Source organism: Oncorhynchus keta, chromosome 35 (assembly GCF_023373465.1).
Source record: "Oncorhynchus keta strain PuntledgeMale-10-30-2019 chromosome 35, Oket_V2, whole genome shotgun sequence".
Lineage (NCBI taxonomy): Eukaryota > Metazoa > Chordata > Actinopteri > Salmoniformes > Salmonidae > Oncorhynchus > Oncorhynchus keta.
Window position 1 is genome coordinate 81716652 of NC_068455.1, and position 20314 is coordinate 81736965.

Here is a 20314-nt window from a genome sequence, read left to right on the forward strand (position 1 = left end):
ACATCTCTCTGTCTCTCTAATGCTTATTGACACAGATAAATACATCTCTCTGTCTCTCTAATGCTTATTGACACAGATAAATACATCTCTCTGTCTCTCTCTAATGCTTATTGACACAGATAAATACATCTCTCTGTCTCTCTAATGCTTATTGACACAGATAAATACATCTCTCTGTCTCTCTCTAATGCTTATTGACACAGATAAATACATCTCTCTCTCTCTAATGCTTATTGACACAGATAAATACATCTCTCTGTCTCTCTCTAATGCTTATTGACACAGATAAATACATCTCTCTGTCTCTCTCTAATGCTTATTGACACAGATAAATACATCTCTCTGTCTCTAATGCTTATTGACACAGATAAATACATCTCTCTGTCTCTCTAATGCTTATTGACACAGATAAATACATCTCTCTGTCTCTCTAATGCTTATTGACACAGATAAATACATCTCTCTCTCTCTAATGCTTATTGACACAGATAAATACATCTCTCTGTCTCTCTCTAATGCTTATTGACACAGATAAATACATCTCTCTGTCTCTCTCTAATGCTTATTGACGCAGATAAATACATCTCTCTGTCTCTCTCTAATGCTTATTGACACAGATAAATACATCTCTCTGTCTCTCTAATGCTTATTGACACAGACAAATACATCTCTCTGTCTCTCTCTAATGCTTATTGACACAGATAAATACATCTCTCTCCCTCTAATGCTTATTGACACAGATAAATACATCTCTCTGTCTCTCTAATGCTTATTGACACAGATAAATACATCTCTCTGTCTCTCTCTAATGCTTATTGACACAGATAAATACATCTCTCTGTCTCTCTCTAATGCTTATTGACACAGATAAAAACATCTCTGTCTCTCTCTAATGCTTATTGACACAGATAAATACATCTCTCTGTCTCTCTCTAATGCTTATTGACACAGATAAATACATCTCTCTGTCTCTCTCTAATGCTTATTGACACAGATAAATACATCTCTCTCTCTCTAATGCTTATTGACACAGATAAATACATCTCTCTGTCTCTCTAATGCTTATTGACACAGATAAATACATCTCTCTGTCTCTCTCTAATGCTTATTGACACAGATAAATACATCTCTCTCTCTCTAATGCTTATTGACACAGATAAATACATCTCTCTCTCTCTAATGCTTATTGACACAGATAAATACATCTCTCTGTCTCTCTCTAATGCTTATTGACACAGATAAATACATCTCTCTCTCTCTAATGCTTATTGACACAGATAAATACATCTCTCTGTCTCTCTAATGCTTATTGACACAGATAAATACATCTCTCTGTCTCTCTAATGCTTATTGACACAGATAAATACATCTCTCTCTCTCTCTAATGCTTATTGACACAGATAAATACATCTCTCTGTCTCTCTAATGCTTATTGACACAGATAAATACATCTCTCTGTCTCTCTAATGCTTATTGACACAGATAAATACATCTCTCTCTCTCTCTAATGCTTATTGACACAGATAAATACATCTCTCTGTCTCTCTAATGCTTATTGACACAGATAAATACATCTCTCTGTCTCTCTAATGCTTATTGACGCAGATAAATACATCTCTCTGTCTCTCTCTAATGCTTATTGACGCAGATAAATACATCTCTCTGTCTCTCTAATGCTTATTGACACAGATAAATACATCTCTCTGTCTCTCTCTCTAATGCTTATTGATACAGATAAATACATCTCTGTCTCTCTCTAATGCTTATTGACACAGATAAATACATCTCTGTCTCTCTCTAATGCTTATTGACACAGATAAATACATCTCTCTGTCTCTCTAATGCTTATTGACGCAGATAAATACATCTCTCTGTCTCTCTCTAATGCTTATTGACACAGATAAATACATCTCTCTGTCTCTCTAATGCTTATTGACACAGATAAATACATCTCTCTGTCTCTCTAATGCTTATTGACGCAGATAAATACATCTCTCTGTCTCTCTCTAATGCTTATTGACACAGATAAATACATCTCTCTGTCTCTCTCTAATGCTTATTGACACAGATAAATACATCTCTCTGTCTCTCTCTAATGCTTATTGACACAGATAAATACATCTCTCTGTCTCTCTAATGCTTATTGACGCAGATAAATACATCTCTCTGTCTCTCTCTAATGCTTATTGACACAGATAAAAACATCTCTGTCTCTCTCTAATGCTTATTGACACAGATAAATACATCTCTCTGTCTCTCTAATGCTTATTGACACAGATAAATACATCTCTGTCTCTCTCTAATGCTTATTGACACAGATAAATACATCTCTCTCTCTCTCTAATGCTTATTGACACAGATAAATACATCTCTCTGTCTCTCTCTAATGCTTATTGACACAGATAAAAACATCTCTGTCTCTCTCTAATGCTTATTGACACAGATAAATACATCTCTCTGTCTCTCTAATGCTTATTGACACAGATAAATACATCTCTCTGTCTCTCTAATGCTTATTGACACAGATAAATACATCTCTCTGTCTCTCTAATGCTTATTGACGCAGATAAATACATCTCTCTGTCTCTCTCTAATGCTTATTGACACAGATAAAAACATCTCTGTCTCTCTCTAATGCTTATTGACACAGATAAATACATCTCTCTCTCTAATGCTTATTGACACAGATAAATACATCTCTCTGTCTCTCTAATGCTTATTGACACAGATAAATACATCTCTCTGTCTCTCTAATGCTTATTGACGCAGATAAATACATCTCTCTGTCTCTCTAATGCTTATTGACACAGATAAATACATCTCTCTGTCTCTCTCTAATGCTTATTGACGCAGATAAATACATCTCTCTGTCTCTCTCTAATGCTTATTGACACAGATAAATACATCTCTGTCTCTCTCTAATGCTTATTGACACAGATAAATACATCTCTGTCTCTCTCTAATGCTTATTGACACAGATAAATACATCTCTGTCTCTCTAATGCTTATTGACACAGATAAATACATCTCTCTGTCTCTAATGCTTATTGACACAGATAAATACATCTCTGTCTCTCTCTAATGCTTATTGACACAGATAAATACATCTCTCTGTCTCTCTAATGCTTATTGACACAGATAAATACATCTCTCTCTCTAATGCTTATTGACACAGATAAATACATCTCTCTGTCTCTCTAATGCTTATTGACACAGATAAATACATCTCTCTCTCTCTAATGCTTATTGACACAGATAAATACATCTCTGTCTCTCTAATGCTTATTGACACAGATAAATACATCTCTCTCTCTCTAATGCTTATTGACACAGATAAATACATCTCTCTCTCTCTCTAATGCTTATTGACACAGATAAATACAGATTGACACAGATAAATACATCTCTCTGTCTCTCTCTAATGCTTATTGACACAGATAAATACATCTCTCTGTCTCTCTCTAATGCTTATTGACACAGATAAATACATCTCTCTGTCTCTCTAATGCTTATTGACACAGACAAATACATCTCTCTGTCTCTCTCTCTAATGCTTATTGACACAGATAAATACATCTCTCTCTCTCTAATGCTTATTGACACAGATAACTACATCTCTCTCTCTCTCTAATGCTTATTGACACAGATAAATACATCTCTCTGTTTCTCTCTCTCCTTTTCATATACATATATCTCCACAGCTTTTGTCACACACTGAACACACACACTGAACACACAAGGTAAAAATCGGTCGTTCTGCCCCTGAACAAGGCAATTAACCCCACTGTTCCTAGGCCGTCATTGAAAATAAGAATTTGTTCTTAACTGACTTGTCTAGTTAAATAAAAAATGTTAAAAACACACACACTCCCTTTCCGTCCTACCTGTTTCCCATCCTACCTGTTTCCCATCCTACCTGTTTCCCGTCCTACCTGTTTCTCATCCTACCTGTTTCCCATCCTACCTGTTTCTAATCCTACCTGTTTCCCATCCTACCTGCTTCTCATCCTACCTGTTTCTCATCCTACCTGTTTCCTGTCCTACCTGTTTCTCATCCTACCTGTTTCCCGTCCAGTGTATAAAGCCTCTTGACGGCACCAGAGTCCAGTTTGATGGCTTCGGTGATATCCTCCAGAACCTGGTCGAAGGAATGCGCCGTCTTCTTGTTCAATAAAATCCTGACTGCTTTCCTGGGCTTCACTCCACTACGAATCACCGTGACCAGCTTAGGTTTTATAAAGTCATTACTCTCTCTGACCAGCTGTTGACCGCCCGGGCCCGGACCCGGGCCAGACCCAGACCGCGTCCCAGGGGCAGTAGGGGAACCGCTAGAGGTGCCAGCGGTAACACCGGGCTTCCAGTTTGGGTTGTTGATCTTGGTGTAGTCCAGTTTACGATAGGGCTCGTTGGACGCACACACGTAACAGTCACCTGGGAGGAGAGACATTATGAATACATCACACACACACACACACACACACACACACACACACACACACACACACACACACACACACACACACACACACACACACACACACACACAGTCACCTGGAGGAGAGACACTCGTCCCAGTTCAATACTCTGGGAACCATTACAACCTCCATCTCTTCAGAACATGACTAGATGTCTTTCATATGATATGACGAGGCAGTATTAAACTCAGAGGTCACACCGCAGACTGTGTGTGTGTGTGTGTGTGTGTGTGTGTGTGTGTGTGTGTGTGTGTGTGTGTGTGTGTGTGTGTGTGTGTGTGTGTGTGTCAGAGCGATCTCCCTCCTCAGGAGCAGAGTGAACAGAGCAGAAGAGGCTGTAGTGGGGGCATCCTATTCCCTACATAGTGCACTACAGACTGGGGGCCCATAGTGCACTACAGACTGGGGGCCCATAGTGCACTACAGACTGGGGGCCCATAGTGCACTACAGACTGGGGGCCCATAGTACACTACAGACTGGGGGCCCATAGTACACTACAGACTGGGGGCCCATAGTACACTACAGACTGGGGGCCCATAGTACACTACAGACTGGGGGCCCATAGTGCACTACAGACTGGGGGCCCATAGTGCACTACAGACTGGGGGCCCATAGTGCACTACAGACTGGGGGCCCATAGTGCACTACAGACTGGGGGCCCATAGTGCACTACAGACTGGGGGCCCATAGTGCACTACAGACTGGGGGCCCATAGTACACTACAGACTGGGGGCCCATAGTGCACTACATACTGGGGGCCCATAGTGCACTACATACTGGGGGCCCATGGTACACTACAGACTGGGGGCCCATAGTGCACTACATACTGGGGGCCCATAGTACACTACAGACTGGGGGCCCATAGTGCACTACATACTGGGGGCCCATAGTACACTACAGACTGGGGGCCCATAGTGCACTACAGACTGGGGGCCCATAGTGCACTACAGACTGGGGGCCCATAGTACACTACAGACTGGGGGCCCATAGTACACTACAGACTGGGGGCCCATAGTGCACTACAGACTGGGGGCCCATAGTGCACTACAGACTGGGGGCCCATAGTGCACTACAGACTGGGGGCCCATAGTGCACTACATACTGGGGGCCCATAGTGCACTACATACTGGGGGCCCATAGTGCACTACATACTGGGGGCCCATAGTGCACTACAGACTGGGGGCCCATAGTGCACTACAGACTGGGGGCCCATAGTGCACTACAGACTGGGGGCCCATAGTGCACTACAGACTGGGGGCCCATAGTACACTACAGACTGGGGGCCCATAGTGCACTACAGACTGGGGGCCCAAAGTGCACTACAGACTGGGGGCCCATAGTGCACTACAGACTGGGGGCCCATAGTACACTACAGACTGGGGCCCATAGTACACTACAGACTGGGGGCCCATAGTACACTACAGACTGGGGGCCCATAGTACACTACAGACTGGGGGCCCATAGTCCACTACAGACTGGGGGCCCATAGTGCACTACAGACTGGGGGCCCATAGTGCACTACAGACTGGGGGCCCATAGTGCACTACAGACTGGGGGCCCATAGTACACTACAGACTGGGGGCCCATAGTGCACTACAGACTGGGGGCCCATAGTGCACTACAGACTGGGGGCCCATAGTGCACTACAGACTGGGGGCCCATAGTGCACTACAGACTGGGGGCCCATAGTGCACTACAGACTGGGGGCCCATAGTACACTACAGACTGGGGGCCCATAGTGCACTACAGACTGGGGGCCCATAGTACACTACAGACTGGGGGCCCATAGTACACTACAGACTGGGGGCCCATAGTGCACTACAGACTGGGGGCCCATAGTGCACTACAGACTGGGGGCCCATAGTGCACTAGAGACTGGGGGCCCATAGTGCACTACAGACTGGGGGCCCATAGTGCACTACAGACTGGGGGCCCATAGTGCACTACAGACTGGGGGCCCATAGTGCACTACAGACTGGGGGCCCATAGTACACTACAGACTGGGGGCCCATAGTGCACTACAGACTGGGGGCCCATAGTGCACTACAGACTGGGGGCCCATAGTGCACTACAGACTGGGGGCCCATAGTGCACTACAGACTGGGGGCCCATAGTGCACTACAGACTGGGGGCCCATAGTGCACTACAGACTGGGGGCCCATAGTGCACTACAGACTGGGGGCCCATAGTACACTACATACTGGGGGCCCATAGTGCACTACAGACTGGGGGCCCATAGTGCACTACAGACTGGGGGCCCATAGTACACTACAGACTGGGGGCCAATAGTACACTACAGACTGGGGGCCCATAGTGCACTACAGACTGGGGGCCCATAGTACACTACAGACTGGGGGCCCATAGTGCACTACAGACTGGGGGCCCATAGTGCACTACAGACTGGGGCCCATAGTGCACTACAGACTGGGGGCCCATAGTACACTACAGACTGGGGGCCCATAGTGCACTACAGACTGGGGGCCCATAGTGCACTACAGACTGGGGGCCCATAGTACACTACAGACTGGGGGCCCATAGTACACTACAGACTGGGGGCCCATAGTACACTACAGACTGGGGGCCCCATAGTGCACTACAGACTGGGGGCCCATAGTGCACTACATACTGGGGGCCCATAGTGCACTACAGACTAGGGGCCCATAGTGCACTACAGACTGGGGGCCAATAGTCTCTGGTCAACAGTAGTGCACTACATACTGGGGGCCCATAGTGCACTACAGACTGGGGGCCCCATAGTGCACTACAGACTGGGGGCCCATAGTGCACTACAGACTGGGGGCCCATAAGTCTCTGGTCAACAGTAGTGCACTACAGACTGGGGGCCCATAGTGCACTACAGACTGGGGGCCCATAGTGCACTACAGACTGGGGGCCCATAGTACACTACAGACTGGGGGCCCATAGTACACTACAGACTGGGGGCCCATAGTACACTACAGACTGGGGGCCCATAGTACACTACAGACTGGGGGCCCATAGTACACTACAGACTGGGGGCCCATAGTGCACTACAGACTGGGGGCCCATAGTGCACTACAGACTGGGGGCCCCATAGTGCACTACAGACTGTGGGCCCATAGTGCACTACAGACTGGGGGCCCATAGTACACTACAGACTACAGACTGGGGGCCCATAGTGCACTACAGACTGGGGGCCCATAGTGCACTACAGACTGGGGGCCCATAGTGCACTACAGACTGGGGGCCCATAGTGCACTACAGACTGGGGGCCCATAGTGCACTACAGACTACAGACTGGGGGCCCATAGTACACTACAGACTGGGGGCCCATAGTGCACTACAGACTGGGGGCCCATAGTACACTACATACTGGGGGCCCATAGTGCACTACAGACTGGGGGCCCATAGTACACTACAGACTGGGGCCCATAGTACACTACAGACTGGGGGCCCATAGTGCATTACATACTGGGGGCCCATAGTGCATTACAGACTGGGGGCCCATAGTGCACTACATACTGGGGGCCCATAGTGCATTACAGACTGGGGGCCCATAGTGCACTACATACTGGGGGCCCATAGTGCACTACATACTGGGGGCCCATAGTGCACTACATACTGGGGGCCCATAGTGCACTACAGACTGGGGGCCCATAGTGCACTCAGACTGGGGGCCCATAGTGCACTACAGACTGGGGGCCCATAGTGCACTACAGACTGGGGGTCCATAGTGCACACTACAGACTGGGGGTCCATAGTACACTACAGACTGGGGGCCCATAGTACACTACAGACTGGGGGCCCATAGTACACTACATACTGGGGGCCCAGTGCACTACAGACTGGGGGCCCATAGTGCACTACAGACTGGGGGCCCATAGTGCACTGGAGACTGGGGGCCCATAGTGCACTACAGACTACAGACTGGGGGCCCATAGTACACTACAGACTGGGGGCCCATAGTGCACTACAGACTGGGGGCCCATAGTACACTACAGACTACAGACTGGGGGCCCATAGTACACTACAGACTGGGGGCCCATAATGCACTACAGACTGGGGGCCCATAGTACACTACAGACTGGGGGCCCATAGTGCACTACAGACTGGGGGCCCATAGTACACTACAGACTGGGGGCCCATAGTACACTACAGACTGGGGGCGCATAGTGCACTACAGACTGGGGGCCCATAGTGCACTACATACTGGGGGCCCATAGTACACTACAGACTGGGGGCCCATAGTGCACTACAGACTGGGGGCCCATAGTACACTACAGACTGGGGGCCCATAGTACACTACAGACTGGGGGCCCATAGTACACTACAGACTGGGGGCCCATAGTGCACTACAGACTGGGGGCCCATAGTACACTACAGACTGGGGGCCCATAGTACACTACAGACTGGGGGCCCATAGTGCACTACAGACTGGGGGCCCATAGTACACTACAGACTGGGGGCCCATAGTACACTACAGACTGGGGGCCCATAGTGCACTACATACTGGGGCCCATAGTGCACTACAGACTGGGGGTCCATAGTACACTACAGACTGGGGGCCCATAGTGCACTACAGACTGGGGCCCATAGTACACTACAGACTGGGGGCCCATAGTGCACTACAGACTGGGGGCCCATAGTACACTACAGACTGGGGGCCCATAGTGCACTACAGACTGGGGCCCATAGTACACTACAGACTGGGGGCCCATAGTACACTACATACTGGGGGCCCATAGTGCACTACAGACTGGGGACCCATAGTGCACTACAGACTGGGGGCCCATAGTGCACTACAGACTGGGGCCCATAGTGCACTACAGACTGGGGGCCAATAGTCTCTGGTCAACAGTAGTGCACTACATGGGGGCCCATAGTGCACTACAGACTGGGGGCCCATAGTACACTACAGACTGGGGGCCCATAGTACACTACAGACTGGGGGCCCATAGTACACTACATACTACAGACTGGGGGCCCATAGTGCACTACAGACTGACTGGGGGCCCATAGTGTACTACAGACTACAGACTGGGGGCCCATAGTGCACTACAGACTGGGGGCCCATAGTACACTACAGACTGGGGGCCCATAGTACACCTACAGACTACAGACTGGGGGCCCATAGTGCACTACAGACTGGGGGCCCATAGTACACTACAGACTGGGGGCCCATAGTACACTACAGACTACAGACTGGGGGCCCATAGTACACTACAGACTGGGGGCCCATAGTGCACTACAGACTGGGGGCCCATAGTACACTACAGACTGGGGGCCCATAGTGCACTACAGACTGGGGGCCCATAGTACACTACAGACTGGGGGCCCATAGTGCACTACAGACTGGGGGCCCATAGTACACTACAGACTACAGACTGGGGGCCCATAGTACACTACAGACTGGATAGGGTGCTATTTCTGATGCAGCCTTGGTGTCATACCAACCTCTGTTTTAGGACTGCATCTCCTTGGAGTGCTCGCTGTTGCTACCTTAAAAGGAATTTCTGCACACCTCGCCTCCTCCCTTCTCCCCATCTCCTCCCCATCTCCCCATCTCCTCCCCTCTCCTCATCTCCTCCCCTCTCCTCCCCATCTCCTCGCCTCCTCCCTTCTCCCCATCTCCTCCCCATCTCCTCATCTCCTCCCCTCTCCCCATCTCCTCATCTCATCCCCCTCTCTCCCCATCTCCTCGCCTCCTCCCTTCTCCCCGCCTCCTCCCTTCTCCCCATCTCCTCCCCATCTCCTCATCTCCTCCCCTCCTCCCCATCTCCTCCCCTCTCCCCATCTCCTCCCCTCCTCTCATCTCCTCCCCTCTCCTCCCATCTCCTCATCTCCTCCCTTCTCCCCATCTCTCCCCTCTCCTCATCTCCTCCCCATCTCCTCATCTCCTCCCCATCTCCTCCTTCTCCCCATCTCCTCCCTTCTCCTCATCTCCTCATCTCCTCATCTCCTCCCCATCTCCTCCCTTCTCCTCATCTCCTCCCTTCTCCTCATCTCCTCCCTTCTCATCTCCTCCCTTCTCATCTCCTCCCTTCTCATCTCCTCCCTTCTCCTCATGTCCTCCCCTCTCCCCATCTCCTCATCTCCTCCCCTCTCCCCATCTCCTCCCCATCTCCTCCCCTCTCCCCATCTCCTCCCTTCTCCCCATCTCCTCATCTCCTCCCCATCTCCTCCCTTCTCCTCATCTTCTCCCCTCTCCCCATCTCCTCCCCCCATCTCCTCCCCCCTCATCTCCTCCCCTCATCTCCTCCCCATCTCCCCTCTCCCCATCTCCTCCCTTCTCCCCATCTCCTCCTCTCTCCCATCTCCTCCCCTCCCCATCTCCTCCCCTCTCCCCATCTCCTCCTCCTCTCCCCATCTCCTCCCTTCTCCCCATCTCCTCCCCTCTCCCCATCTCCCCCCTCTCCTCCTCCTCCTCTACCCACCTCCTCCCCTCTCCCCATCTCCTCCCTTCTCCCCATCTCTCATCTCCTCCCTTCTCCCCATCTCCTCCCCATCTCCTCCCCTCTCCCCATCTCCTCCCTTCTCCCCATCTCCCTCCCCTCTCCCCATCTCATCTCCCCCCCCTATCTCCTCCCTTCTCCTCATCTCCTCCTCTCCCCATCTCCTCCCCCATCTCCCCCTCATCCCTCATCTCCTCCCCATCTCTCTCCCCATCTCCTCCCCTCTCCCCATCTCCTCCTCCTCATCTCCTCCCTCCCCATCTCCTCCCCTCTCCCCATCTCCCTTCCCCATCTCCTCCCCTTCCCCATCTCCTCCCTTCCCCTCCCCTCTCTCCCATCTCCTCCCCTCTCCCCATCCTCCTCTACCCACCTCCTCCCCTCCTCCTCCCCCATCTCTCCCCATCTCTCCCTCATCTCTCCCCATCTCCCCCTTCTCCCCATCTCCTCCCTTCTCCCCATCTCCTCCTTCTTCCCATCTCCTCCCTTCTCCCCATCTCCTCCTTCTCCTCTCCTCCCTCTCCCCCTCCTCTCCCCCTCCTCTACCCACCTCCTCCCCTCTCCCCATCTCCCCTCTTTCTTATTCTCTCCCTCTACCCCCTCCTTTCCTCCCTCCTCTACCCCCTCCTCCTCTCCCCCTCTCCCCTCCTTCTACCCCTCTCCTCCCCTACCCCACTCTCCTCCTCTACCCCTCCTCTCCTCTACCTCCCTCGACCCCCTCTCCTCTCCCTCACCTCACCTCTGCTCTCCCCGCTCTCCTCTCCTGTATTCTTTGATAACACTGTTTGACCTTGGTACTTGGTGACATTGGTAGCTATTCAAATACCTGGAGGATAGATAGTGAATGCAATTCTGCCAGTGTGGAGTGTGTGTGTGTGTGGTTTGTGTGTGTGTGTGTTACAGTCCTATTTGCATAAGGTAATGACAGTGCTAGTCAAGCACGTTGGGCCATTTTTGCATAATCCTCTCACCTGTCACTGTTCCCACGGGGACCTGCGCTTAGTTTAATCAGGCATAATGTTCTCTTCTTATTTTGGGTCATTTTAGAATAATTGCTTTGTGGACAAAAAAAAAGACCCCACCCCTTTAATTCCAGTAAATTAACTTTTGGGTGTTTCTACTGAGCAAGTTACTGACCAGGTTGAGTTACACTCTTCATCACCAGGTGAACTTTTGGGGGAGAAGCGAAATAAGACTATTGAGATGAAGGAGAGGAGGAGGAGGATGGTTCTATAGTCTATTGAGATGAAGGAGAGGAGGAGGAGGATGGTTCTATAGTCTATTGAGATGAAGGAGAGGAGGAGGAGGAGGATGGTTCTATAGTATATTGAGATGAAGGAGAGGAGGAGGAAGAGGGTTCTATAGTCTATTGAGATGGAGGAGGAGGAGGAGGAGGAGGAGGGTTCTATAGTCTATTGAGATGAAGGAGGAGGAGGAGGAGGGTTCTATAGTCTATTGAGATGAAGGAGGAGGAGGAGGAGGGTTCTATAGTCTATTGAGATGAAGGAGGAGGAGGAGGGTTCTATAGTCTATTGAGATGAAGGAGGAGGAGGAGGAGGGTTCTATAGTCTATTGAGATGAAGGAGGAGGAGGGTTCTATAGTCTATTGAGATGAAGGAGGAGGAGGGTTCTATAGTCTATTGAGATGAAGGAGGAGGAGGGTTCTATAGTCTATTGAGATGAAGGAGGAGGAGGAGGAGGGTTCTATAGTCTATTGAGATGAAGGAGGAGGAGGAGGAGGGTTCTATAGTCTATTGAGATGAAGGAGGAGGAGGGTTCTATAGTCTATTGAGATGAAGGAGGAGGAGGGTTCTATAGTCTATTGAGATGAAGGAGGAGGAGGGTTCTATAGTCTATTGAGATGAAGGAGGAGGAGGGTTCTATAGTCTATTGAGATGAAGGAGGAGGAGGGTTCTATAGTCTATTGAGATGAAGGAGGAGGAGGAGGGTTCTATAGTCTATTGAGATGAAGGAGAGGAGGAGGAAGAGGAGGGTTCTATAGTCTATTGAGATGAAGGAGAGGAGGAGGAAGAGGAGGGTTCTATAGTCTATTGAGATGGAGGAGGAGGGATCTATAGTCTATTGAGATGGAGGAGGAGGGTTCTATAGTCTATTGAGATGAAGAGGAGGAGGGTTCTATAGTCTAATGAGATGAAGGAGAGGAGGAGGAGGATGGATGTGGGTTCTATAGTCTATTGAGATGAGGAGGAGGGTTGTGTAGTCTATTCAGATGAAGAGGAGGAGGAGGGTTGTGTAGTCTATTCAGATGAAGAGGAGGAGGAGGAGGAGGAGGGTTGTGTAGTCTATTCAGATGAAGAGGAGGAGGGTTGTGTAGTCTATTCAGATGAAGAGGAGGAGGAGGAGGGTTGTGTAGTCTATTCAGATGAAGAGGAGGAGGAGGAGGGTTGTATAGTCTATTGAGATGAAGGAGAGGAGGAGGAAGAGGAGGGTTCTATAGTCTATTGAGATGGAGGAGGAGGGTTCTATAGTCTATTGAGATGAAGAGGAGGAGGGTTCTATAGTCTAATGAGATGAAGGAGAGGAGGAGGAGGATGGATGTGGGTTCTATAGTCTATTGAGATGAGGAGGAGGGTTCTATAGTCTATTGAGATGAGAGGAGGAGGAGGGTTGTGTAGTCTATTCAGATGAAGAGGAGGAGGAGGAGGAGGGTTGTGTAGTCTATTCAGATGAAGAGGAGGAGGGTTGTGTAGTCTATTCAGATGAAGAGGAGGAGGAGGAGGGTTGTGTAGTCTATTCAGATGAGGAGGAGGAGGGTTGTGTAGTCTATTCAGATGAAGAGGAGGAGGAGGAGGGTTGTGTAGTCTATTCAGATGAAGGGAGGAGGAGGAGGAGGGTTGTGTAGTCTATTCAGATGAAGAGAGGAGGAGGGTTGTGTAGTCTATTCAGATGAAGAGGGAGGAGGAGGGTTGTGTAGTCTATTCAGATGAAGAGGAGGAGGAGGAGGAGGAGGGTTGTGTAGTCTATTCAGATGAAGAGGAGGAGGGAGGGGAGGAGGGTTGTGTAGTCTATTCAGATGAAGAGGAGGAGGAGGAGGGTTGTGTAGTCTATTCAGATGAAGAGGAGGAGGAGGGTTGTGTAGTCTATTCAGATGAAGAGGAGGAGGAGGGGGTTGTGTAGTCTATTCAGATGAAGAGGAGGATGAAGAGGAGGAGGGGAGGGTTGTGTAGTCTATTCAGATGAAGAGGAGGAGGAGGAGGAGGATGAAGAGGGTTGTGTAGTCTATTCAGATGAAGAGGAGGAGGAGGGGTTGTGTAGTCTATTCAGATGAAGAGAGGAGGAGGAGGGTTGTGTAGTCTATTCAGATGAAGAGGAGGAGGAGGAGGAGGGTTGTGTAGTCTATTCAGATGAAGAGGAGGAGGAGGAGGAGGAGGGTTGTGTAGTCTATTCAGATGAAGAGGGTTGTGTAGTCTATTCAGATGAAGAGAGGAGGAGGAGGGTTGTGTAGTCTATTCAGATGAAGAGGAGGAGGAGGGTTGTGTAGTCTATTCAGATGAAGAGAGGAGGAGGAGGGTTGTGTAGTCTATTCAGATGAAGAGGAGGAGGAGGAGGGTTGTATAGTCTATTCAGATGAAGAGGAGGAGGAGGAGGGTTGTATAGTCTATTCAGATGAAGAGGAGGAGGAGGAGGAGGAGGAGGGTTGTGTAGTCTATTCAGATGAAGAGGAGGAGGAGGAGGAGGAGGGTTGTGTAGTCTATTCAGATGAAGAGGAGGAGGAGGAGGAGGAGGAGGGTTGTATAGTCTATGCAGCCAGAGTGGCCTCAACACTGAGACACAGACAGGGCATGTCAGTCCATCTGACCTATACTGCCAGTCTCTCTCTAAACCCTGCCCACTCATTGACCTGGAAACAGCAGCACTTACCGCTACTCTACATTCTGGCTGGCTCCATAACGTTTACCGGCTAGAGCTACCGTTAATGGAACAAGAGACGCACGCACGCACGCACGCACACACGCACACACACACACACACACACACACTCTCTCTCTCTTACCCTCTGCCAGTTCATCCATAGAAGTGATCTTCTTGATCCCGTCCACCGTATAGATGGCGCGCACGCCCTGAGGCAGGTGCAGGTTGTCGGCCAGGGACCGGGTCAGCTCCATCAGCAGCGCATCATATGACCGGAACCGGTCGTTAGAGACCGCATACACGAGTCCCTTGAAATACCTGTCCCCATTCCGGTAGAACCTGACCTTCTTGGCACGTTTCTCTGAGGTGAGAGTCTGCAGCGTGCGCGTGCGGTAGTAGCTGCAGTTGGCGCTGTGCGCGGGGCTTGGCACCAGGCTGCTGCCTCTCGAACCGGATCCCCCGCCGGTAGAAGCACCAGTGGAGCGAGTGGACCGGCTACGGCGAGCCTTGTCCCGTTCATCGAAATGTTCCAGCTCGATAGTCTTGTTGAGAGACATCGCGGTTACCGTTAACTATGGATTCACACAGATTCCCAGTTATTTTCCCCCGATTACCGAATATTTTATTCCATTGTCATCATCAGCATGTGGTAGAATGAAAAGGGATCCTGGTAGCAGCCTAACCGTCGTATCTATTCACGATAATCACAACTAGTCAATCAGTCAACATCCCCCTATAATAGGTTACACCGGGCATGGTCTGTAGCCTAGCGATTACCGGTTCCTGATGCTGCTCCTGCTGCTGCTACGTGAGCATGTTCGGTTGGCGGTTTTACTGTAGCCAATAGCGGTCCAGCCCTCTTCCGAAGGTCTGTCTGTCCGTCTGTCTGTCTGTCTGCCGCTGGGCTGGGCTGGGCGGTGATGATGAGGTGCGTATAGAGAGAAAAGGGATCCAGCAACGTCACACCAGCATCTTACTGTAGCATCATCATCATCATCATCATCTGACCGGTCTATTGTAGCGTGATGCTGAAGAAACGGTGTAGGCTATTTTCTAACCTAACACTACTCTAGAGTGCATCCCACGTCCACATGACAGGCAACTTCCTTGTAGACTATAAATGGAGAAATTGTAGGTTAAATGTATAATCAACCGTTGTAGCCCAGGACATTGTTCTCCGTCAGACAGTATATGTTTAACTAGAATAGATGAATACTAGGACATTGATTTGTCTTGGACTGTGGATTAACAGCGGATGTGGCTGCACGGTGGGAATCGGTTGCTATGGGCTCGCTCTGCCACGTCTGGTTCGATATTCCTGGGATTCGCGAGGTTCTAAAAAATAAAAAGCAGGAATCCAGGAATCCCGAATAGTAAAAATGTAGGAAGCAGAAACGTCACCAACCAACCAACCATCGATGTTTTAATTTCATTCCGGGCGTGCGACAATTTCTACGTTCTGCACACGCGCGATCGGTGCCCAACGGTTGGGTTGCGACAGGCGCGAGACAGCGTAGCTGCGGAGAGAGCGAGACAGAGACAAAGAGCGTCCTGCGTGATTATCACAACCCAGTCCTATTCTCTCCCCGGTGCTGTGCTAGTATGAGGGGATAGCGAGTTCCCTCTAGCAGGTGAGCAGAGGACCCAAACGTCTAGCGCGTGCTCCCGGGGAGAAGGAGGAGCCAGGTTATTTCCGGTCCCTAGCGCCGTTAGTTAGATAAAAAAACGGTCTACTTCCTCATCGGAAGCATAATTATAACAGACTTCACGTCGTTTTCATCCATTAATGTTTGACAACGTTAGGCTAATAGTAACCGTTTTAAAACGGGTAGGAAATTACTTCTGATTGGATTCTTCTCCTCATGTTCAAACCAGACCTATATAACAATAGCCTCCTGCAATCACTTAACGTAATGAATTATTAACACCTGTATGTGATGACTGGACTGTTGTATTCTGACTGACTGGGTGTGGCACAGCAGTCAGAGAGTGCATTTATTAGGAGAAGGCCCTGGTCCCACCCCACACTCAAAGACCCCAGCTGTCCGCCCAGCACCGAGGTTCAGCACCACGGGCCGTGCAGGCCTCTACAACCTTAACCTATGAGGTTCCAGCACCACAGGGCTCTACAACCTTAACCTATAAGGGTTCAGCACCACGGGCCGTGCAGGGCTCTACAACCTTAACCTATAAGGGTCCAGAACCACAGGCCGCGCAGGGCTCTACAACCTTAACCTATAAGGGTTCAGAACCACAGGCCCGTGCAGGGCTCTACAACCTTAACCTATAAGGGTCCAGAACCACGGGCCGCGCAGAGCTCTACAACCTTAACCTATAAGGGTTCAGAACCACGGGCCGTGCACGGCTCTACAACCTTAACCTATAAGGGTCCAGAACCACAGGGCTCTACAACCTTAACCTATAAAGGAGTTCCAGAACCACGGGCCACGCAGGCTCTACAACCTTAACCTATAAGGGTTCAGAACCACAGGCCGTGCAGGGCTCTAGGGTTCCAGAACCACAGCTCTACAACCTTAACCTATAAGGGGTTCCAGAACCACAGGCCGCGCAGGGCTCTACAACCCTTAACCTATAGGGTCCAGAACCACAGGCCGTGCAGGGCTCTACAACCTTAACCTAAGGGTTCAGAACCACAGGCCGTGCAGGGCTCTACAACCTTAACCTATAGGGTTCCAGAACCTAAGGGTCCAGAACCACGGGCCGCGCAGGAGCTCTACAACCTTAACCTATAAGGGTCCAGAACCACAGGCCGTCTACAACCATAACCTATGAGGTTCCTTCCACGGCCCGTGCAGGGCTCTACAACCTTAACCTATAGGGTTCCAGAACCACAGGGCTCTACAACCTTAACCTATGCAGAACCACAGGGCTCTACACCTTAACCTATAAGGGTCCAGAACCACAGGCCGTGCAGGGCTCTACAACCTTAACCTATAAGGGTCAGAACCACGGGCCGCGCAGGCTCTACAACCTTAACCTATAAGGGTCCAGAACCACAGGGCTCTACAGCCTTAACCTATAAGGGTCAGAACCACGGGCCGCGCAGGAGCTCTACAACCATAACCTATAAGGGTTCTACAACCTTAACCTATAAGCAGAACCACGGCCTACGTGCAGGAGCCGCACAGGGCTCTACAACCTTAACCTATAAGGGTTCAGACACCACCTGGGGTCCAGAGGGCTGCAGGGCTCTAGCCTTAACCTATAGGGTTCCAGAACCACAGGGCTCTACAACCCATAACCTACAAGGGTCCAGAACCACACAACCTTAACCTATAGGGTTCCGTGCAGGGGGCTCCTACAACCTTAACCTATAAGGGTCAGAACCACGGGCCGCGCATGGCTCTACAACCTTAACCTATAAGGGTCCAGAACCACAGGGCTCTAGCCTTAACCTATAAGGGTTCCAGAACAGAACCTTAACCTATAAGGGTTCAGAACCACAGGCCGTGCAGGGCTCTACTCCTACAACCTTCTAACCTAACCTATAAGGGTTCAGAACCACAGGCCGTGCAGGCTCTACAACCTTAACCTATAAGGGTTCAGAACCACAGGGCTCTACAACCATAACCTATAAGGGTCAGAACCACGAGCCACGGGTCCAGAACACAGGGTGTGAGGCTCTACAACCTTAACCTATAAGGGTCCAGAACCACAGGGCTCTACAACCTTAACCTATAAGGGTTCAGAACCACAGGGCTCTACAACCTTAACCTATAAGGGTTCAGAACCACAGGCCGTGCAGGGCTCTACAACCTTAACCTATAAGGGTTCAGAACCACAGGCCGTGCAGGCTCTACAACCATAACCTATAAGGGTTCCAGAACCACGGGCCGTGCCTGGCTCTACAACCTTAACCTATAAGGGTTCCCAGAACCACAGGCCGCAGCCACAACCTTAACCTAAGGCCCGGCCGTGCAGGGCTCTACAGCCTTAACCTATAAGGGTTTCAGAACCACAGGCCGTGCAGAGGCTCTACAACCTTAACCTATAAGGGTCCAGAACCACAGGGCTCTACAGCCTTAACCTATAAGGGTCCAGAACCACGGGCCGCGCAGGGCTCTACAACCTTAACCTATAAGAGGGTCTACAACCATCTATAAGGGTTCCAGCACCACGGCCCGTGCCGTGCCAGAACCACAGGGCTCTACAACCTTAACCTATAAAGGTTCAGGGGCTCTTTAACAGAACCACAGGCCGTGCAGGGCTCTACAACTTTAACCTATAAGGGTTCCAAGACCCGCAGGCCGTGCCAGGGCTCTACAACCTTAACCTATAAGGGTTTTCCTAGAACCACAGGGCTCTACAACCTGCCCTATAAAGGTCCAGAACCACAGGCCGTGCACGCTCTACAGCCTTAACCTGGGGTCCAGAACCACAGGCCGTGCAGGGCTCTACAGCCTTAACCTATAAGGGTTCCAGAACCACAGGGCTCTACAGCCATAACCTATAAGGGTCCCAGCAGGGCCGTGCACGGCTCTACAACCTTAACCTATAAGGGTTCAGAACCAGCCCGCAGGGCCTCTACAACCTTAACCTATAAGGGTTCAGAACCACAGGCCGTGCAGGGCTCTACAACCTTAACCTATAAGGGTCCAGAACCACAGGGCTCTACAACCTTAACCTATAAGGGTCCAGAACCACAGGCAGCGTGAGGCTCTACAACCTTAACCTATAAGGGTCCAGAACCACAGGCCGTGCAGGGCTCTACAACCCTAACCAGAGGGTTCAGCACCACGGGCCGTGCAGGGCTCTACAACCTTAACCTATAAGGGTTCAGAACCACAGGCCGCGCAGGGCTCTACAACCTTAACCTATAAGGGTCCAGAACCACAGGCCGTGCAGGGCTCTACAACCTTAACCTATAAGGGTCCAGAACCACGGGCCGTGCACGGCTCTACAACCTTAACCTATAAGGGTCCAGAACCACAGGGCTCTACAACCTTAACCTATAAGGGTCCAGAACCACAGAGAACGCTGGATTTAGGATACAGCCAAACAGCGTTGCACTTCATCGGATGAAAAACGAAGCCACTTGTACGTCTAATGTGATGCACTAATGTATTTTCTGTGAAGCAACAATTAAAATAAAAAAAAACCTTTCAATATATAATGTAAAGGGGACTAAAACACAGAAGTCTGTAATGTTGCGTCCCAACCATCTCTCCTTCCTCCTGAAGTGTCCACTCGTTCACTACTTACTACACATGTAAAATCATTAGATTGGTGTAGTCATGGGCAAGAAGGAGTTTCCGTTAACCAATCATTTCTAATGTCTCCTAGAGTGTGCACTTGTTCACTCCCCTTCATGGATTTAAGATGAAATGATTGGTTAACATAAAACTCATTCTAGCCCATGACTAAACCTATCCAATGATTTGACATGTGTAGGGAGTAGTGGACACTTCAGGAGGAAAGAGAGATTGTTGGGACGCAACATTACAGACTTCTGTGTTTTAGTCCCCTTTACATTATATATTGAAAGGGTTTTATTTTATTTTATTGTTGCTTCAATA

The 20314-nt window shown here is 49.7% G+C and overlaps 1 pseudogene; it reads right to left on the reverse strand.

Moving 5' to 3' along the window:
- Positions 1-16383, reverse strand: part of LOC127915552 (serine/threonine-protein kinase DCLK2-like) — a 63201-nt pseudogene extending 46818 nt beyond the window's left edge.
- Positions 16384-20314: the final 3931 nt, after the last annotated feature.